The sequence below is a fragment of the Dicentrarchus labrax genome, unplaced genomic scaffold (assembly GCF_905237075.1).
Source record: "Dicentrarchus labrax unplaced genomic scaffold, dlabrax2021, whole genome shotgun sequence".
NCBI classification, from domain to species: domain Eukaryota; kingdom Metazoa; phylum Chordata; class Actinopteri; family Moronidae; genus Dicentrarchus; species Dicentrarchus labrax.
The window spans coordinates 23,820,664-23,844,048 of record NW_026136701.1 but is presented as its reverse complement, the minus strand read 5'-3'; positions in this window follow the sequence as shown (position 1 = coordinate 23,844,048).

Genomic DNA, 23,385 nt, shown 5'->3' with positions numbered 1-23,385 from the left:
TATGCCCAGGCAGATGGCTTCAAACACCAGGTATCCCCCATGGGAGCCTCACGAGGAGGTCCTGGACACTCCAGGCCTGCCTGAACGGCAGGGTGGGGCATGTGCAAAAGAACGGACCAAATGGATTTATACATAACTCAGATTCCAGCCTTAATGCACAGAGTGGCTCAAAGCAAATGGAACGCAGCGTGAGGGGGAGTGCTGGGGGAGCCAGGGACAGCGAGTGGGCGAAGGAAAGACGGGGAAAAGGGAGAGGGGCAGATACCAGGAGAGCACATTTCTCACAGATCTCACTACATTTGTGTGATAAGAAAGGAAATAACGGCTTCAGATGAGGGAAATTGCAAAGGGACACGTATCACCTTCCCTTTACATTGTGAGAGGCGGATCACAGGAAGCACAGAGCAAAAGGAATGAGAGGCAGTTCTCGCAAGGATGTGAGGAGACGTCTTGAAATGTACTCCGGATAACCTGCCTCAGAAGTGTATTTGTATAAAATCCTATTGAACATTAACACTTTTTTCATACTTGAAGAGAACAAATTTAAGTTAACATCAACACTTGTTTCTACATTGTGAATCAATTTTATTTACCGGGTGAGATAACTGCAGGAAGGTGACACTGATGCAGACACAAACTGACAGTTCATGGAGTTTCCAAGTAAATTCTGACATACATGCTACAGAGCAAACAGGCCCTGAGGCAGAGGAAGTGTGTAGAAAGACCACCCTGCGACTGCGAGTTAACAGGCTTGATCCCTGCAATCGTCATGTGCGCTCATCATTCCTCAGGACAATACCAGTGGGTTTGCATATTTTTAGCCTGTTGCCTTGTGGTTTACAGTGCTGCAAATCTAAGCCTATCTCAAGTTTTAGAATGTTTTTACTTCAATGTAGAAAATGTTTTTGAATTCAGTGTGCCATGAATATTCAAATCAACTTAAAATTAGTTTGAGTTATTCAGAACATGACTGAATGTTCTGAATGTCTCTAAGGTCTCAAGCAACTGAATCTAACTCAGTCATATTTATGTCATGGTAACGCTGTGTGAAGCAACTGTCCTTGATAATGGAATCAAAATCAAACTTTTGAGAATCAACACTGTGCCCATGCACTGTTATCAGAAACGCACTAAAAAATGGAATCAATGTTAAAGGATGAGGTTTCACCTGTCACTCGTTTACTTTGGTTGTTGTTGATGAGAGCCATGAGATTCAACCATACAGTGCAGAAGCTTTAGGAGGCCAAAAGTTGCGTAGAGCTGCAGAGCTGGTGTAAATTCTCAGCGGGTTCAACACAACAAGTTACAGCTTCACATTCCAGTTTTATTGAATTCAGTGAACAGGGGAAGTGAAGCAATGTCTGATTTTACTGTAGCCCACTCCTCATCTGTTCTTGAGGCTGGAGACTACATAACACAACAGAATTTCTGACTCAAATCTCGGCAAGTTGCATTGTGTTTAATGTAGGAGACCGGCTTTGAATGCATGGAATAAAAAAAATTTAAAAATCTCTCTGGTTTGTTGCATCAATTTTAATACTTTTAAGTTTTAAACACTCCATTGTGAGTCTGACAATGTTACAAAAGTGCAGTGCTTGAGAACTGGGGGGTGGCCGGTTCAAGTCCAGCATGGGCCACAGTATGGAGATGGCGAGGTGCTAGTTCTCCTCCTGGGCACTGTCGAGGTGCCCTTGAGCAAAGCAAACCCCTAACTGCTCAGGGGGTGCCAGCCCCATCACTCTAACATCTCTGCATGTCTGAGTTTGTGTGTGAATTGTATAATGGAGTAAAAGAGAAATATTTACCATTTAATTATAAAGTTTTATTTCTTATTCTCTTAAACTCAACAGCTTCAACAGTACACTTGTCGATCTACCCAGCTGATAAAAAAACTCATAAAAATGGGACGAAAGAGGTGAAGATCTAACATTTCTCAGTCCCATTGTTTGTAGCACACTGTGAAACAGAATGTTTTTTTTCCTTTTATTTAAAGTCCAAATTTGTCATTAGGCTGATAAAACAGGCTGAAAAATGATCAGTTTAACATGTCTTTCATTATGAATGAAACCCCAGATGACACCGAAAAGGCACTCTATATTTGCGAAGTAGTATGCAGTGGTGATAAATTTCACTCTTCGCCTTGCTTCCACTGTTTCAACAAATCGCTCCCTCTTTAAAAGTTAGGCCAACCAATTGCCTCACATAGATCTGTCTCCTCTAGCTCTTGCCTCCACCCCGGTGCCTCAGCGCTCGTTTCACAGCCACAGCTGTGCAAAAGCAAATTTATTATCAGCCTTAGTATTTCTGACAGGCTATCCGGCAGACGCTCGGGGTCCTTGAAGTGCAGAAAGGCCTTCCCATCGCTGCGCTCCCCTGCCTCCCAGCAGGTCTGCGAAGTGAATTTACTGCCACTGTCGAAACTTCTGTCAGTTCTCAAAGGAAGAGAGGAGACAGAGAGAGAGCGAGCGAGAGCAATATGGGACTTTTTTTTTTTTCCTTCCACAGATGCCCGGACATGCAGTCTCTCCAACCCAGAGGGCCTTTGAAATCAGCTTGCTCGTTAATAGTTGTCTCATGGAGGTTCCGAGAGAGGAACGCTTGACAGAATCTGAATGGAGACACCAAAGCTCACTTTTGTCAAGTAGCCTACTGAAATTCTCATTTTCACCTTCTCACCGTAGCATAAATAACTGTTTCCTGCTGCATTTCCTTGCCAGTGCCCCCCTCCATCCGCCCTTTAGTTTATGTTGCAAATTCAAGTCAAGTCAAGATGGAGTGAGCGTATCTTCAGTCGCTGATGAGAAACACAGTCTGTTGCACTACAAATTAAATGTTCCATGTTTGACTTATGATGCAGTTTTAAGAAAGCACACAGATTTATTATCTTTCTGTTCCAAGTATGATAATGTGTACTGTTCCGTTGTGTCTTTCATTTAGTTAGTGTAAAATGTAATGATGAACAACTGGTAATCCAATTGTGTATCATAAAACTTTATGTTTAGGACATGATAAATCAAATTTAGCATTTTCTCCTGATGTGTCCTGTTTGCTCACAATAGAATGGATGTTTTAGTATTTTAGTGAACACATGATACTGGTATTAGGGCCATCTAGGACTGCAACTAATGATTGTCTGATTATTTTGTTGATTTTTCAATTAATCATCATCATTCTGTAATTAATAGTGAAAGATGCCCAATGCCCAGTCTCCCTTGTGCCCAAAGTTACATCTTCAAATTGCTAATTTTATCTGACTAACAGCAAAAACCTAAAGATTCCATTTAATAAGATAAAAACTGTAAAAAGCAGGAAATGTTCTCGTTTGATAAACTGGAACCAACACATATTAGGCATTTTTGCACAACTTAAACTAACCCTACTGTCCATTAATTGTCAGTCCACTAATAGTATAAGACTAGATTAATGTATCTACCTGACAATGTATGTACAGTTCTTCATGTACCTCAGTCCTAATTAAACAGACCAACAGGATGCTTTTATAATGAATCTACTCAGCCACAGAGCAGTGCTGCTGCTCTGCTCTGAGGAGGGCAGGACACCCTGGGGTGAAAACAACCCTGTACTTTAAAAACAACTCAAAAACGTGAAGCCATTCATCCTTGAGCTTGCACTCTCAGAGCCACATACCTTCACGTCCCGTCTCAAAGGCATCCAAACATAAAGGCGGAGACAGAGAGACGGGGCAGCACTAACAAAGGGCCCCTGAGAAGCCTCGCCTTTCACACAGGCCAATATAAAACCACCAGGTTCCCAGTCCAAGAAGAGAAAATAAATAAATACCCTCTCCACCTCCTCACCTCAGCCCATATTTTGTTTCAATTGCTTATTATCTACATAATCATCCCAGGGCGATAGCAATATGTTCTTGCATCTGTTCTTCCTTCAATTAAAGCTGAAGTGAATGGTAAACTCGCAAATAAAGTCTATTATTTATTATTATTATTTATTTGCTCCTTACACAAATGTATACATTTTTTGGCAATTTTAATCAACTATTACAGCACAATGTATATTTACATTATCTATAATCTTCAATTTAAGCAGGTTTTTTCAACAACTTCACTGGAAATTGGTAGCAGGCCAAACAGATATACATGGTGCCATGTCCTTATCTTTCAACCTCAATTTTTTGGGGTGGGGTTTTGTTCTTGCAACAATTTTTTAATTACATTTCACTTCCACATGCTATATTTTATGCTGCTTTAATGTGCAGTCACCAGAATGTGGTACAGTAGCCAAGTCCATTGGCGCGTCCTCATGAACATGGGCTAGAGGCTTGGTGACGTAGTAGCTTGTTGGTGTTCTAGCCCTGCAAGTACAAACTTCATCCAAGTAGTTTGACTCTTAAATTAATTGCAAAATGTTGCGGTTTTAGCTGTTCTTCTAGTTCCTCAAACGGCCACTTGAGGCTGGCTACAGAAGTGAGTCAATTTCCATAAAGGTCCCATATTAAAATGCCCAACTTAACAGCAGAAATACACGTGTTTACAGCCTGGTACATAAAACGATTTTGGTCTCTACAGCTAAATTCTCCGTTCATGGCAACTTAACAAGGCTTAAAGTTATGCACACAAGGGCATGGACGCTCTGAATGAAAGGTGGGAGTCGTCACAGGTGGCTGTTTTCAGTAACCAGGATACATTCAGCCCGCCTCAGCTCCACCCATGATCCACGTCTTTGCCCATTTGAGCCGGCAGATTATGGACAGCCGAGACGGCAACGGCCATAGCCGACCACACTTTGAGCTTCACAGCTCCTCAGAAACCATCACAGAGACTATGTCCATTTTTTTTATTATACAGTTATGAACTGACACTAAGAGCTACTCCATCTTGGCCCATTTCCACATAACTTTTTAAAATTTTAAGTTAACTATTCCTCCACAGGAAAAAAAAAAAGCATTAGCCTACTTTGTGTGAATCGTGTGAATGTCTCAATCGCCGCTTGATGATTCACAAAGTTATTTCTTACTTACTTTCTGTTAAACTTATTCAACAGCTCTGGTTATGTGTCCTTTAAATACCACAAATAGGATAACAAAGCGTGGTGGGGATGGGGGAGAGATGCCTTGAGGCGACCTTGAGAATTCACAACAGCCAGAGCCCATTCACCATCAGTAACACTCCACCGACCCCGTTCACAATGCCAAGGTCAGCAATAAAACTCTTGATATTAAAAGCTTGGACAAAGGGGACTTTACGGGGTTGCAATTTATGGTCATTTTTGAAGTGAGCTCTCAGACGCTGTTGTTACTTGTGAAGGGCGGGTGCTTTCATCACTTGAAGTGGAAAAAAAAAAACTTTGCAAAAGACACATTTGTCATTTCAATGAGTGTTTTAATAGTAGTCCAAGGGGAAAAACACATGTAGCATCTGGTAAACAGTAGATAAAACATTTGTAGTTCCTCACCCAGGATTAAGAAAGTTAATACCAAGATTTGATAAATTCATGAATTATTTTATTAATTTTTTGGCTTTCTGCTGGTGCCGTTTCTAAATGCATCTTTCAGGCAGTCAACATTAAAATAAGCTTGAAAGGCTTGATCACTACACAAGAATACATTTTGATTCATTGCCAGTAAGTGTTCCAAACCTACCAAACATACTGTAGTCTCACATCAGCAGTTTGCTCAGTAGTTATTGGTTTGGAACAGTGAAAGGCAGACGTCTGCAGGCATGAAGACTGTAGAAATGCAGTGTAATGCAGAAATATGAGGTTTGAAGTGTGGCATCCTTTCTCGTCTCCCCTGTCTTCAAAACACATTTAACAGCTATTTTACCATATTTTTCCAGTGTCGACTCGCTCGCTTACTTTGGCTGTGCTTCCCTGCGCTAATTTCCCCAGCAGATGTTCAATTTCAGCTACGTAGAGGAGGAAATGTGAAAGAAATACTGATCTGTCATAACTCTGAAACAGGAGGTGAGAGTACTGTAGCCAGTGTAGAGCTCCTACTTCATATTTCATGCCTCCTACTGTGCTAATGCTGCACTTTTCCGTCATGCACCATGAGGAAGTGTTTTAACAATTTCAATTCTTTCTCCCCTTTTTTTTGAAAAAGGTTTGCTCTTATTTTGAGCAGGGGCTAACACGGAATGGTGTATGTGACTCAGAAGAATTATTTCAATTTTATGCACAAATGGGATGCAAGTATGCATGAAAAGAAAAAAAAAATGTCTGCGAAATTAACATTTGTCTAGGAAACGTTTTTGAAGCCCCCAGATTTAAGAAAAGATAAACTGTGTCTCAATTCCAAAAAGTTATGTAATCAGTAAACTGCACATTCGATTAGGACGAGAGAGGAAAAATTCGAAATGCTTGTGAGTTATGAAGTTTCCCTTTTGTTTACATTTTTATCCTGGATTGTGTCTATGATGGAAAAAACACAAGCAAATAATATGCTTGTAAAAGAGACTTTGCATGTGATGTCACCCAAAATATGCAATGTCCAAATTTGCACAAGTTTTCCAGTCAACCACAAGGATTTGTGTGACTGCTGTTGCTCTTTATCAGCTTAGAAATAAACGATTCAACAAATGTTGGAATCTTTGCTCTGCTACTTATCGTTTGTTTCTTTAAAACCTCAAACATAAAGGCGCAGCCTGCTGTGCTGATACCTGCTGCCAAAGGAGAGCCAACCTAAAATGACCTGCCTTTGTAACTTTGTGATTGTCCTCCTTTACAGGTGTTTTGAGTTATTGTGTAGACCTCTGCTCAGGTTGAAGTTACTTGAGGTCACCAACGACCATGTTTTCTTTTGCTAATGTGTGTGTGTGTGTGTGTGTGTGTGTGTGTGTGTGTGTGTGTATTATTCTCAGTGGCCCTGTCATGTGTCCTTCAGCTCAGAAATGACTACATTTAGACCTATTCTGTTACAACAATGAGAAAGTCATAAAAGCTTTTGTAACTTTATTGTGACTTACTTGCATATCTCACTTTTCAATAAAAAAAAGGTTAGTTTCATTAACTGACTTTCAGCTAATCCATTCATTTCAAATACACCTTTAAATTATTCTTCTAACATTTCCTTAAAGTAATTCAAAGGTCTGGCACAGCTGTGATCCACCCACACAGGTGCTTTCATTTATGGCGCCCGATTAGACCTTTCCTCAGGAGCATGTGAGCCTGTAGACTGGGCTGGACTGTAATCACTTTTACTTGTTTTTATACAATTTAACAAAAGCGGGCTAGTCGTGTTTCTTTTTCATGTTAGCTCGGAGATGTCACAAAATGATCTGTCCCTTTATGACATCAAGAAAGACATCCAAGCTGTATCTAATTTCCAGGTTGGATTATTGTAATGCAGTTTTTACTCACATATCTCTTCAATAAGCTCAAACATTGAACTCATATTTCTCAATGTTTAATGCCATTACACTTTGCCAGTTTGTTAACTAGTTTTAGAATAAATGTAAAACTTCCTCTAAAATGAATATCTAACAGAAGAGAATCAAGATCAATCAAGAACACGCCCACACTGAAGAAGGAGAGGTCTGATGATCGGGCATCACAAGTGAAAACACCTGTGTGAGTGACGAAGGCCAAGTGAGGCCTTTCATTGATCTCACAATGAGCTTCTCCATTTATTTACTGACTTATTTCACTTTGAGTCTTTGGGATGTCTTATCATTTTGTATAACCTGTGTAGATTCAACAATGTTTTTCTTCAATTTTGGGGTTGATCAAATGCAATAAAATCCTGTTTGTGTCATTTCTTTAGAATTAACTACTTTGCTCCTGTTTGTGTGACCACTTCTAAGGTCTGACAGCTCAAACAAGCCACATTCATGCACCTTAATGCCTCAAATAATGGAAACTCTGTACACACCCTGCACACAAAAGTGCTTCAGATGGCAAAGCTGAGGGAAGACAAACAAACAAACATGCAGTTCAGCATGGGGGAACCCTCACCGCGTAGACTACACCTTTACTTACAGCCTGTCAAAGCTGTCGGTCTCCTCCCCTTGACCCGGACCCTCCCCAGGCCTTGCTGCTGGAACAAAGCCCCCACTGTGTGTGCCTGCTCTGGGGAGTCAGCCTGGGAGAACGCTAGGCCGCCTCCACCAGGGCTACGATTGAGGCCACTTGGGCAAGCTGAGGTTAGGAGGGAGGTGGGGGGGTGAGGGGTTCGGCGTTTGTCGGGGGGGCGGGATGACGGATGGGGTGTGTGTGGGAACCATGCCCCGGCCCGCCTGTCCACTTGTGAAAAGGGCCAGTGCGCTGCCAATTTGCAATGCAGATCTCCCTCCTTGCAGGCTCACTTTGGGAAAAGGCGCATCAATGGTTGGCATAAAGCAGGCCTCCGCTGATGGCAAATGTCATTCCCATTTTGATTCTTGACCCCCTTTTTTCCAAACTCGGCCTGCTCCTCAAAAAAAAAGAAAAACCCTCCCCCCTTATTGTGTGCTGCAGTCACAACCCGCGCTCCGCTTCTGGATTGCCACATTCGATTCCAAGGAGAAAAAAAGAAAACAAAGTTCAGAGCTCCCTTTCACATCGGGGGCAGTAATTGTCATTCACATTGAGATGGTGTGAAATACGTCAGGATAAGAATGAGAGAAAGGAGCATTGGAAATTCCCTCCTCTGTTCGATGAGAAGCGAGCGTTGTTAACTATCGCGGTCATTATCGTTACACTCTAATTTGTCACTAAGCCATTTAACTCCGGCAGCTAAATAAATAGATAAATAACAAAGCCAGGCCTGCTGTAACTGGTGGCCGTGGCACTGTGGAGGGGAGAGAAAAGGCCTTTCACATAACTTGTCCACTGAAACGCAAATAAGGACAAACTGGGAATGAGCGAAAGCCTAAATGTTCCTCCTCCATGGAATTCTAAATCCTTTCAGGTTCTCAGAGACACAAAGAAGTGGTTGCACATACAGATGAATAAATTGTTAAGTTTAGTGTCCGCCAGCTTGCACTTCTAGAAGAAAAAAAAAAAAGTTCAATTAAGCCAGAAGGAAGAGACACATTTTAGGACATGTGAACGTTTAATGATAAACTATGTATATTTGACCACAAGCTCCCATTTAGACCTTTATCAACTCTGGTTTTCACCATCTGAATTTGGTTGAACATTCAAGGTCTGGCTTCAAATCTACAGAAATGTTTCTGAATTCCATCAAACTTCAGTGAGGAGAGCCAAAACAAAAGCAGGTGGCAATGAGCTTTATGATAGTGGTAAAATCCCAATTTCACAAATAATATTAAACACTGCTCATTGGAGTTTTTAAAGAGCTTTAACATACATATCATTTTCATCCAAAATACTAATTATGGCATTTCAGCTACAAGATCCCCCATTGAATCTTCAGAAAATAAAATGTGAGTATAGTGCAGCCATTATCACAAAATAATTGATCAACTTGTACTGTTTTGGTCTGAGATTGATGCAGTGTGTCATGATGCCAGTTTTGAGTGCAGATGGTGTTAAAGAGGAACGGCGAGCAAAATTTGGGACGCCACAGAGCTTGTAGTCTTTTGTTTCATGGTGATACATGCTGCTGTGTCACAAGGCCCAACATTTCCAAAATAATGGGAACAAATTCACATATTTCATAAAACTTAGAATAAATGAAGAAATAACCTACCACCACTGCAGGGTCGTAATGGCTATACTGTATACTTTATATACCTAAATGGATACAGATTTGTTTGCTTAGTTATATTAAGGTCTGTGTCAACACTTTCTGTCATTGTTTCTTCAGAGTAGTTTAATTTCAGTGTCTAAGTTATCCTTGGAAACCAGAGTTTTCCCAAGGATCCATTACAGTGCATGGCTGTAGCCCAGTTTGTTTTCCTTTCAAAGTTTGGATGAAGTCCTCGCTGAGCCCCCCAAGATGAGGTCAACATACAACATAATCAATGAAAAAAATGTCTAGAGCAGTCAGTGGCCTTCGTACTCACAGCGTAATCAGGAATTCACTTATTGCTGTATTCTTCTGAGATGCATACTATGTGTACATTTCAAAAGAGAGGTCAGCTCTCACGGCCAGCAGCGGATCGGGATTCAAAACCACGTCAGCTGCTCTGTGAGTTGAACCTGAACCTGTACATCATAAAGCGACCCAGCTTCCCTGCTGTCACAAAATCAGACGTGACAGGATGTTAAAAGTGATGTACAACTTCAGTTTATGAAAGAGATTTGATCTCCGATGGGCGACATGACTGATTTTGTTCATTTATTCTCTTCTTGCCTCAACTAGGTCAAAATCATAACACATTTGTAATGAAAAATGAGTTTAGCCGCAAACAAAGTTTAAGTAAACATACCAAAAATTTCAGTAAACTGTTCTTTTATATAACAAACATTATTATAACTTTTAGTTTTAATGAGTTGAGGAAGGTTTGTTACCAAGCAGAAACTAAGCTTAATGTGCCTCATAGCTCCAAAAGCCAAAAAGACCTTTTTCATGATTCAGTAGCAGAAATAAAGTGTCTGTGAACTCTGCGAGAAGGCAGAAGGATCTATTTTCACCTCTTAGAAGTGCCATCATTTGGAAGGTGGAAGAACACGCTCTAAATCGCATCCCGGTGAGCTGTGTCGCGGCTTGAATGTCATCACCGCCAACAACCCAGCATGGCTCTTCAAAACTCCCCTCGCTGCCTCCTGTTACAGACTCCGCTCGGCACCATTTGGCTTCCACATCATCATATTCTTTTCAAGTGTTTGTATTTGGCTCAGTTTGTCTAGGTTACACTTTGGGTGCTTTGAAGCACTTAGGGAATAGATGAATATGTTTTTCCCCTCATCATTTGGCATCTTTGGCAAGAGTGAAAATATGGTAAGTATGCAGGATGTCAATAATTTAGTAGACCCCTCGCTAAGAGCTTTAGCTTTAGCTATCATCCGGACGTGTCTTATGTTTTGATCTGAACCTTTTTGTAATTGCTCTCAAATCGTAACTTATTCTTCTTCACTGTGAAGTTTTGCCTTCCCGGTCCTGTCAAAAAAAATGCACTCCCATTTTCATCTTGTGGAAATATGTGTGTGCTATTAGTGAAACCAGATTATTGAGATATTGGCCGCAGCTAATTTGTGAGTTGCGACCATGTCAAAAATGCTTAGACAGTAAATAACTCCGAACCGCAGATAATAAGCCCTAAGTTCCTTCTTACAGCAACACTACTGTCTGAGCTGCTTAACTCAATTACTGCAACATATTTCTGCAGTTCTCCCCCATCACTTCCCCCCGGGACCATCCAGGGTTGGACGTTCACTGACATGCATGTAATCTGGAACTTGTGCAAAGGGATCATGTGAGTGTTTGAATATGAGGTGGAACGAATGTAAATTGTGGCGAAATGGGGGAGAAGAGGGGAGTGGAGATGACTTATTTCTTGTGAACGTTTTCTTAAAGAGTTTTTAAGAGGCTAAGTTACTTTTTGTTCCACTGCAAGGTAATGGAACAACGATGGCCTCAAGATGCTTTCGGGAGGCAGTCTGAGCTGTGCTGTCAAGCTGTGGCGGGGGGGAGTAACATAATGGACCTTTGTGACCTCTGTAATAGGCGCATCACTCCAGAGTCAGTAGGACACCAATAAAAACATCAGTCACACACAGGAGGTCAAAGAGGAACCGCAACAGGCCAGCTCATTTTTACCAGAACAGACAAGAGAAAACATCATTGTAATGGAAAGTACAATTTTAATAATCGTTTTCACCAAATGAAAAAGGTTCAACATCGTAATACTGTCAGTTTGAAGACTGATTTAATGATTTCATGATCTTTTCCACAGTTCTCTCGAGTTATTTTAAAAAACGCAATTGCCCATTTCTTAAAGGTTCGAAGACAGACATACAGCGTATAACCAACAGTTTGTGTCTGAGTTTTTATCATGCGCCAGATTACATCAGTGGCCTCGTGCAATGCTGTAATAATGAAATATTTCATTGAGCTGGCATGGCTACTATAAAAACCAACATATTTTTACAGTGATTGACTTCGATATATTAGTTTGCTTTGGTGCCAGACTCCAGTCAGCCCTGAAGGGTCTGTTTAAACATTGTCATTTGATGCCAGATTCAAATGAATGGTATACCTGTGATTTCTTGAATTTAAGACACAAAAACATGGAGTTGCGCCGGGTACACATAAACCAGAGCAGAAGGTACAGGACAACAATTTAAAAAAGTGGTTGTGGTTTCCAATCTGTTGGTCCCCAAACGGAAGTTAGTCCAAAGTTAGCATTCTTGTCCAATAAAAAGCCCCCAAGAACTGTGCAGGACTGTGCAGCAAATCTGGCATAGTGGCCACAGTCAGAATTGCAGGTCACCTGAAGTGAAAGAAAAGCAATGACAGAAAATTAAATACAAATCCCTCTCTGTGAGTCTAAAAAAGCCATAATAATTTATTTTAATTTTTTTTAGTTCATTGGCCCAAATATCTGAAATTCTTCACTTTTTTGACATATGAAGAGTGAGCAACGTTGACTGGAATTAACTAGGTGCGATCTTTGAAAAATGGTTTCTATTTCTCACAATACATCAGTGGCTATCCATGTTCAAAGACTCAATGCTAGACTTTCATTCTTTTCACTAGCTGTGGCCCATGGCGTCTGTAAGCTGTTGCCAGTTAGCTGACCATTCAATTGATGCATGGTTGAGATACAGTCAAGATAAAGCTACTATAACTAAATGGTTAAAGTATGGGTAAAGAACAAAAATCACTTGGTTAAGATTCAAGAAAGATCATATTTGTGGTAAATATAATGAAAATGTCAACGTTCTCCAATAGTTTGTGACAGGATATGAACCTAGGACACCAGCACTTAAGCCAGATAACTAGATCTATCCACATACACATAGACATATGTACACAACACTTCCCAACACAACACTAAACTTACTGTAACTCACTAATGCAGATAGCTGCACATGAACGTAATTCTTATGAGACAAGGTTGGAGCGGGGGCTGCTTTGCGGGCACAGTTCTGCGTGTGTATGTGACTGGTGTGGATGGCGTGTCCCAGTGTTGGCTGAGTGTGCTCACAGGAAACGAGGAGTACCCCAGGGCTCCGTTCTGGGCCTGGCTCAGACTCCAGAAGGGGAGGGGGGAACTCTCCAAGTCTGGAAAAACAATTCCCAGAGAGCTGCAAACAGCCAAAAGCAATACGGCCACAAGGAAACTTTGGCCACTCTCCAAAGCTAACAATTAAAATGAGCAATGTGTTAAAACCATACAAGAAGTGGCAAAGTCCCATTAATTTACGACAATGCGGTTGGTTTTCAAGGAGAGTGAGTGATATATCTTTAAAAAGACACAATAGTTACAAAACCCAATGTGGGCCATAGGTAGCAGCAGATACAGAGAACCTTGCATACCCTCGATATCCCAACTCAGCAGTTTAGCTGATGGAAAACTTCACACATCTTTGTTTGATTGCCTCTATGCAGTATAATTTAAACATCACAGGTCCTTCTTGAAACATCATTTCCACAGGAAGAATAAGATTATCATAGGAACACAGTGTCACCTCTGACACTCAAGCATTTCTTGAAAGTCTCAGAAGGAGTTGAATAATATTGATTATGCAGAAGGGTTTAGGATTAGTGTAGTTTTGATGAACAGTACTGCCAAACAAATGGACTCGGTGAACTGAAACTGGCATCAAAAAATGTCCATGCATGATGCATGAGGAGTAAAAGGATGGGGACGAAGCAGAGTGTTTGAAGAAAAGGGTAGGGTCCAACTGCATCAAAATAAATCATCTCCTGGGATTATTTACATAATTTAAGCATATTTATTTCCGAATCACAGCTCAATTCAAAGAAACTAAATCTATAGGTGCTTGTGAATAAAATGCAATGATTATTTTAAGCAACATAAAAACCCAATCCGCAATTGATATTCTGCACTCTTTGATCCCATCATTGCATTATGTTAGCTACACAGTCTGCATTCATTGTGTTTAACAGTTGAAGCTAGGTTGGTGAGACAACAACAATCAACAGGCAATGTCACTGGAAATCTAAAAGAAAACAAGCATCAGCATCATTTGGTTATTTTGTAGTGGAATCAAAGCTAAACTTCCAAAGGATTTTCTAATTACTTTTGCAAGTAAGTCATTTTTTTATTTCTAGTATTTGCTTGCATAGGAAGCTAATTTCAAGTTGCTTGCTGTCATTAAAGTGCTTTACTTTGTGGTACTCAGCTCTGTAAATCAGTTACGTATGCTATATAAGTCAATTCATTATTGTTAAATTAATTATTGTGGCTTTTAGTTGTGGATGGAGTTTTTAGATTTATTTGTATTTGTGTTGATCAATATTGTATTGATAGAGGAATGTGTGCCACCTTTGTGCACTGAGCACTGGTTGCTTGTAATGTTGGTAATTTAGAAGGTTTAACTTCTATTAGTTGCTTTTTTTAGACTTCTAAAGTAATGTGCTAATGCTAATATTCTAGAGTAATATGCTCAAAATGTAAATTAAAGTATTGACCATCTCAACTCAAGCAGCTGAATTATGTGCCTCTGTTTTCTTGTCTGAATGCTTAATATGCTGGTGTGATGTTAAGGCACCTCTAATATTAAGTTCAGAAAGGCTAAATGCACCAAGTCACCTATAGCGCCATCCTGTCTCAGAGAAGTTGAAATAAAAAACCCAAACCTGTTTTGTGACAGGCTGTTAGAAAAGTTGGCTGATAGACAACAAAAGTGGTGTCAATCAGTTGATGCAAAAGTGACTTCATGTGCCAAATCAACCCACCGCTCTACAGAAAACCCTCCCTTTAACCCGTGGCAGCGTTTTCTGAAACCGTTTGAACCCAGCCAGGTTTTATAAGAGAAAAATAACACTGTGGAAGAACTTTTTCATGACTGATATTGATGATTATTTTCTTTATTTTATTCATTTTGAAATCACACCACAAGTTAAAATAAATGGGCTTGACATGCTCATTGCATCCAGACTTGGCCAGTGATTAAAGGTATGACTTATTGTATTATGAAATACCCAAATGATTGTTTGTGGCTTAGCCAAAGAGCAGATTTACTTCAATAAACTTAATAGTTTGTGCTAATCTGGTGATCTAGCCATTTACCCTTACTTTACCCTTACCTGATAACAACTTCATGAAGAAACACTCAAATGACAAAAAAAAACATCACCTAGTAATTGAAATAGGAGTTTCCAAACTTTTAACATATGTTTGAAATAAATACAAAATCTTATTGCACAGTAAAATGTGGATCTCCCCATCTGGCTCTCCCCCCAGTCATTGCCTTTGCATGGGAAATATATCTGGAACAGCAACGTCTGCTTTTCACAGGTACAATTGAAAAAAGAAAAATGTATTTAGATGACTCATATTATTTGTGTTTATCTCAGTGCCGTTAGACCAGCAACTCCTGCAGCAGTCAAATGTAGTATTACAACTTACAGCCTTGGTAGCATACTGCACTCCATCCACCTGTGCAGACAGATTTTAGATCAATCCTGAACCTCACAGTCAGATACACACACATTTTTGATGCTTTATTTGTATCCACTGACACACATACACACACACACACACACACACACACACACACACACAAAGGCACATGCAACATCTGTCTGGCTCCCTAGGCAAGCAGCAGCCCAACCAGACATGCCCAATGAAATATGCATGACACGCATGTGATATGTCAAAAAAAACCACCATCTACTTCGCCTCATCCTCCAGCGGCTCAGCTGTTCATTCATTATACATGGCTGCTCCATGCACCTCCACTTTGTGCATATTACTGTTTCTACCCATACCTACTGCATCTGCCCTGCATGTATCACACACTGCTGACCAGAAAATCACCAGAATTTATGCTCAGGACATGTTATGTAAATAAACACTGGACCTTCCCTCAAACTGTAAAATATATAACAAAGTAATAATTTAACCTATACAGTTCAAGAAAGCTTCTACATTTAGAGTTGTACATTTAAAAGGCAGTGTCAGGTCGGGCACACAGGAAGGCACCAAAGCGGCAGCAATAACGATTTATATTGGAGTCAGTTCAAGAAAAATGGAGATGTCTTCAACAGAAAAATGTATCAAATTAAATCAAAGATTCTCCCTGCTTCCAGTCTTTGTGGTAAGCTAAGCTAACCCTGCTTGCTCTTAATAAGGGGTACAGATATGAGAGTGGTATTGATCCTCTTATCTAACTCTCAGTGGGAAAGTGAATAAGCGTATTTCCCCAAAAAGTCAAACTACTGTGATACTCTTTCAACCAAACCGTAGCCACAGAGGATCAGAAGACATATTAGAGGTTGTTTTTGGAGGAGTCATATGGGTTATCTGGCAAGACACCAACAAACAACCTAATTTGCCATTTAGGCACAAGGACTTGGTGAAATTACTGATTGACTGCATCGTATAAAGCCATAAGGCCACCACGGATAACAGACAAAGACAGGCAGCTGGGGCTCAAAATTCATCAATCATCAAGGAAACCTAAAGAAGACATCACAACAGCACCCGCACTGACCTCAAGGAAGTGGGTGCAGAAACGTCACCGCAATGAGCAGAGAGCAACGAAAATAAACACACACACTCTCTCTCTCTCTCTCTCTCTCTCTCTCTCTCTCTCTCTCACACACACACACACACACAGATCTGACAGATGTGCCCAATGTGGCACAAGTAGAAGTCCACTCCCTCCAGCTTTTCTTCCTTCACTGAGGCAGTGGAAGAAAAGTATGGAGACAGTATGAGATATGACAGGGTTTATTCCCAGGCCTCATTTGTTTGCTGCTCATGTTAACATCAGCTGGTGCAGGGAATTATTTGACTCAGAGCCAAAGCCTCGGTGACTCGCTCAGCTCTCTCAGACACAAACATCTCTCCCCCTCTCCCTCCCTTCCCTTTTTTTTTGTAATTTGAGTGTTGAAAGTAGATGTGACTTCTTCCAGATGTGTCAGCCATTTGCTTAAATGAAGTGAGCCCAAAGTCAGACAGGTAACTCATTTGTCACCATTCTAGACATTCATCTTTAAGCTACTTAGTTCTGTACTTAGCATCTCGTTTTTAATATTTCTCCGTCACCTAAAGAGAAAATGACCATTTTGTGTCAAAATATTTGACAGGAAAATCTCAGAATGAGAAATATTTCAGCCCCACTCCGACAGGTGTTACATTTGAGTTACAACTCAGAGCTGCAAGCGTTGCATCATGTTTTGAATGTAATGATTAATACAAGTGGGACAGAAGCAGGAATTTTTCATGTTTTTTTTGCTTTTGCTATAAAAAGGTGGATATCTTCCTCAGACCTCCTGGAAAATTAGTTTTGGGGCTTGTGTGATAGCTTTTGCGTGCTTGTCTGCACCTTTCATTGTCAGTGTGTGTGTGTGTGTGTGTGTGTGTGTGTGTGTGTGTGTGTGTGTGTGTGTGTGTATAATAATATATATATATATATATATATGTTTGTCTGTTAGAGTCCATTGGTGGTCGCTCAAGCAGGAAACATCCTCCAGATCTGACAGATACATAGTGAGAAATAGGAAGTAAAATGCAGATCCTTGTAGTTACAAACAAACCCCCCCCTAACTTTTTCATGATGCACGTGCACTGAGAATATCAAAGGAGAGCCTGAACATCACTCAAGAGCCAATAACACATGGGGATAAACTAGGGTCAAAGGTTGCAGGAAGCAGAGGTCCAATCATAATCCTCTCATAAATATACACACCCGATGATGGACGCATACCTCAGCGCAATCCTGACATCTGCGTGGGGTCACTGGGAGGGGGTCTGTATCTGTGGAGGTACATTGCCCAAAATGTATGTTAAAAATGTATAAAAGAAGAGATTACAAATGTGTGTGTTGCTACCTGTGGGTGCAAATAGTAATATCACCTGTTCTGGAGTTTTTTTTCACCTATTAAAGTCTATATAGAAAATTATTATTATCATGTTGTGTCAAATAAAAATACATTGTCCACACTGGACACCATATTGGATAAATCTGCAGCTTTTGATTCAGTGGAACACTTTTGTCGTCTGCAAGCCCTCTTTGATTTTCACAGATAAATCATGCATAAAATACCTTTTAAGTATTACTTTTAACTTTCAACACACTGCATAATTAACACATGGGTTAAAAGTCCTTGTAAAGTGCCACCCAGTATAAGTATCCAGCTCGCTCCTCTGGTCTGTCTGCACATTCATCCATCATGTTATCATGTGCCGACCGTGGATAAGGCAGCTTTTGGCCAAAGCTGATCCTGTCATCGCCATAGGGTTGGGGTCCAAGATAACCGCCGCGTGGTCCAGCTGTTACCAGCACTCAGTGAACCCACAATGGTTTGCTTGTGTTCGGAGCGGAGTGGGAGAATTGTGCTTGCAACATTTAAGCCCTTCCTCGAGACCTGGGATTGCGTCAGTGGTGCACAGCTGTGCCGCAGAGAGCTGATGGACTCTGTGTGTAATAACAGGTTTCAGGGAGAGAGTGGGTCGGAGGTGTGTATTTGTGTATATGTTTTCTTCTATTTTTCGACAGAAATTTTATTTATTTGGACAAAATGTTCTTTACAATGATAAAGGGAAATCTTTAAAGTGAGGGTTCTAGAGTTAGGACTGACAGTGGTACTGACATGACAGCGGGGTATGGTGGGAACTTTTCAGGAAATAAAATCATATTGCCATTCAGATTCTTTCAAATGTGTTGTACCATGTTTTTATTATTGCCCTTGTAGTTTTGGTAGCGCAACGGAGTGATTTGTCATATTGGCCAATGAAATGTCAGCACTGTAGCACACGTCATCAGCTATTGCACACATGGAAAATATGGCTTCAAAGAAATGTCCAGAGTTGGAGAGAAATTGCTGCTGCCCTCAAACAACCTGGTGAGCAAAATGTCAGCCGCCTGACTGAGACTGACTGAGATCAATAATGCAACTGGCAAACATCCCCATCTCTCCCTCTTTCTGTGCATGTGTGCATGCGGATGGAATAACAGAGAACACTGCTGCAACATAACAATCATGTATCCTGATTTTCATACAAGCATATGCTGTGACTTCTCCATCTTGTTATGTGCAGGGTGTCAGGGGGAGTTTGACTCCTCTTAATATCAGCTCCCCTGAAAACATGATTTGTGAAATTTTGGGGGGGCTCTAAAATACTGACAATATGCTATTTTTGTATGTATATTCTTCATTATCAGGGAGAATGCATTAAACAGGGGGGGCAAAAGTACACACTCTTCATTAGGACATTTCTGCCAGCTGTTCTCTCATCTGTTAAAATATTGATAATTCCTCTCAAATGCATTACAACTAACAAGTAACAAGTCAGTTTTGAAAATGCTTGGAGTAGAAAGTACATATGTGTGTAAAAAGGTAAGTATTTGTGCTTTATTACTTTTTATTATCATCTCTGGCATAAAATTAGGCTATTATTGATGTATGATTGATGCATGGAGGTTATTCATCACTCCAGTAATTCACTTTAATACTATAATGCATGTTATCCCTGGCAATACCATCCAAGTGTGCTGACAACAATACAAACTTTCCCACTCAGTCTGTAACCAAATTGCCATTGTTTATTTCATTGTTTTGTGGTCAGCATACACATAATAAGAAAACAAGGAAGCTTACTTACAAATTTTGGAATTACCAAAAACTCAGCAAAGCCAATCAACTCTGAGAAACCAGAGGTGTCTTCTCCCGCAAATTATGACAATTGACACTGACGCTACACTTGCTGGGACTGCTGTCAGCACTAACCCCCCCCAGGAACAGGAACAGCCGAAGGAAGAAGCTGGACATGGTTGTAACAAGTGCATCACTCTGCACATTGTCACATTCTGTGAAAAAAAGTGGGTTCCCCCGAAAAAGCTGCACACACTGGTCATGTGTGGCCATGAGACATGAGTTAGGTAGAGTTTAGAATAAGATTGAATTGGTTAGATTGATTAGATGTTTGGCTTTTGTCCAAAATTACTTCTGGATGGACGCCACATTTATACACTGTAACTGTCTAGATAAAGGACACTTCACGATGTGGACAGGTGTACAGTAGGTGGGGATCAAACCGCCGACAGTATGATAATGCCCATTCTACTACCAAGCACAGCCAATGAAATGGTGAACTGTACCTTTTTTAATGACTCTGCAGAGTGTGCAAAGCGGTTCAGAGAGCAGGAGACACTCCTTAGTTTTCTTTATATGCGAATGTGTCATAGTGTACATGTCTAAGGGACAAGAGGTTTTGGCTGCACACCCAGGAGCGCCTTACGTCACTCTTGCACCTGGAGATTTTATAAGTTGTGTAGAGGAAAAACCTTTTGTTACATGCAAGAGTGGACAGTGGCCACTGTTAGGTGTTACATAGCTGGGCCCTTTGAAACGATGACTCAGGAGCCTAAAGGAGGTCTCAGTCATCAACTGCATCATAAACCTTCGACTCTCAGAAGCTTGCTCTAATTTATGTCCAAATACAAAAGATTTACAGTGGGTTGATGAATTTAAGAGAATACAGTGGTGCATGTGTGTGGAGATGTGTGTGTGTGTGTGTGTGTGTGTGTGTGTGTGTGTGTGGGGGTGTGTGTGTAAATCTGCAAGTATGTGTCATTTTCTATAGTGTTTGCGGGACACATGGAGAGCATGCAGTTTAGTCCATGTGTGTGTTAGTGTTATGACAAAATTGAGTGTCAAGCAGGAAAAATTTGATTAGTGAGCCGGAGAGATACCAGGAGCTGATTTAACTCATTTCTAAATAGGAACAGCGAAGTTAAATACATCTCTCTCACGGCATTTCAACGTTAACTTTCTGATTTCACACCCACCAATCTAGCAGCAGAAATGGGACTTTGCCTCCGGACACGGCGGTGAGATGAAATGGACAGATATTCCTAAGTGGATAACAAACCAACGCCATGTCTAATCAAACCTTCACTCAGTGTAAAAAAAGAAAAAACTCACGAACCGTGACATTCGAACAAATGGGTTAATTACTTTTTAAAAAGCTGGCACTTAGACACATTTGTTTCTTTGTAAGTGCGAGTCGTAAAGTTCCCGTCAAGGGTTGCTGGGGCCATAAGATTCACTCTAAATGTAAATAAGTGGTGTTTTAAACATCTGTTAGCCACACGCTTGTTAGAGCAGGAGATAAACCGGGTAGCCTGTTCTCCACGGGGTCAAGTCCCTAATTAACCCAAAACGACTTCGTCATTTTCTCATTCGATTATGGCAAATAATTCAGTGCTGCAACACAGAGAGATAAATACGAGTTACTTAAGTCTCCTCTGCTTCTGCCTCATCCTCACATGGCTGATGTATGACAGATAGTGGTGGATATAGGTGGTGTGGAGATAAAACTGCTCATTAAGAGTTTAAAGTAAAACTAAACAAGTTGATCAGAGATAAGGGGTTACTTTCCTCCTGCAGTGACACCTCAGGCTCAGTGTTGTGTAGGAGAACAACAGGAATGATGGGATGGAGGGAGATTGAAGGTCATGGGCTGCAGAGTGGAAGAAGAGCGGTGAAGGAGAATTGTGAGGAAGCGCAGAAGGAAGAGGAGATAGGTGTGGAGAAGGAAATACACGATTCAAATCTACGATAGCGCAGGTATGGGGATGTACAGTTTTTTGCCTTAACCTGCTGAGACACCATTCCTCCACCTGGGGGGAACAATCTAAATTGCATCAGAGAAGCGGTAGCACCATCGAAGTGGAAATCCTGATCGAACGCCAAGATAAGAAAAATGGGAAAGTTTGATAAGGTGGAGTAGATTATGTAATGTCCTGCTACTCCTTACAACTCAGATAAGTGTGCATGCGTTTAACCTTCATTCATCTCTGAGAGGAAGTATGTGGAAGACATGGGAAGTCAGGGAGGAGACTGCAAAGTGAAAAGAGAGGAGGAAGAAGAAAAACAGCAGTATGAAAAGGAAAACAGGGACACTGAAGGCTTGTTAAGTTTCTGGCTGCACAAATAGAGATGTTAGGGCAAAGACACTAAACAGTATTTTGTAAGGAAGGACACCGCTGTGGTGTTGTCAAACTCAGCCAAACAGAGATCCCCTTTAGGGAGACAGCCCTTTGCCACAGGTGCTGGAGGATCGCTAAGACGATCGCTGGCTGACCAAAAAACAACAGCAAAAATCGGCTTGTAAAAGTATTCACTTTCTATGACAGAAGCGTAGTTGCAGCTCTCATCACCATAAGAGGACCTGATTTTTCTGTAAAGTTATGCTTGATGTCTTCTTTACAAAAGGGATACAAAAACTTTCTAGAGAATAAATTTGAAAATCTGTTAAAACCAACAGGGGCATAGCACAAAAATGACCCTGTACATCATCATGCTCTATGAATCCCTCCCAACATCCACAGCTATTCATTCTAGTATATATTTGGACCCTCCTCACATGAGGGTACTCAGTCTCCTTGACCTCTCCAGTGGTTTTATCTTGATTCAGATTATGTTCTGACTCAATGAATTCCAAAGCATTCCGATGCATGCCACCCACGTTTGGATGTCATTGTTCTTATTTGCTCAGACACCACAAATTAACCAAAGAAATACTCCACAGTTCACTTCCTAAGTGCTGTTCAGTCCTTATTCAGCTATAAAAGAGGGGAGGGGAGGAGGAAGGCACGCTGCTGGCTTCCTGCAGGGACGTCTTACAAGGTGCAAGAAACCTCCCGTGTCCGCCCACGGTTCGTCCCTCTGATGGGAAGTCCTGCCGAGAAGCCATTGACCCTGAACAGAGCAGAAAAGCAAAGCCCGGAAGAGAGAGCAAGATGGGTTAGGGAGGAAACTGCGAAAGGATTGAAGAGTGAGGAAGAGGATGTTAAGATATGAATCAGCTGTTTCTGTCTTCTGGGATAAAGTGAACAAATATTTTTTTAGAAAGCCACACATTTCCCCACATTACCGTTCTGTATTATTGCACGGTACTGTAAATCAAATTAACAACTGAGTGTGAGTTGATGGCATGTGTGAAGAACAATTTAGATAGGCATGTTAGTAAAGACTAACTAAAGTTATTGTGCTCATTACTCTGGATTCAAGTGCATAAAAATGACACACAGTGGACTGTTGGTGCATGATTCCAGGAGTTCCACAACATTTAAACAAGAAGATTCCTGAAAGTAGTTGATTTACATTGTAAACAAGTTGAACTTCAGTAACCTTATCCATTAGAAGTATTTATGTATGTCAGGATTAAAACGGATGCCTTTTAATATAATCGCTCAGTAACAAGGACACTGCATTAGAACATCATACCCACAGAGAGCGACAGTGTGTAGGAGTTCATCATGACTAGCTGTGATGAATTATAGCAGCAGCAATTCTGTAATTCCCTCTCTGTCTCTCTCTCACACACACATACACACACACACACAGCCACACTTGTGTGTGATGAGCTGTTCAGTGGA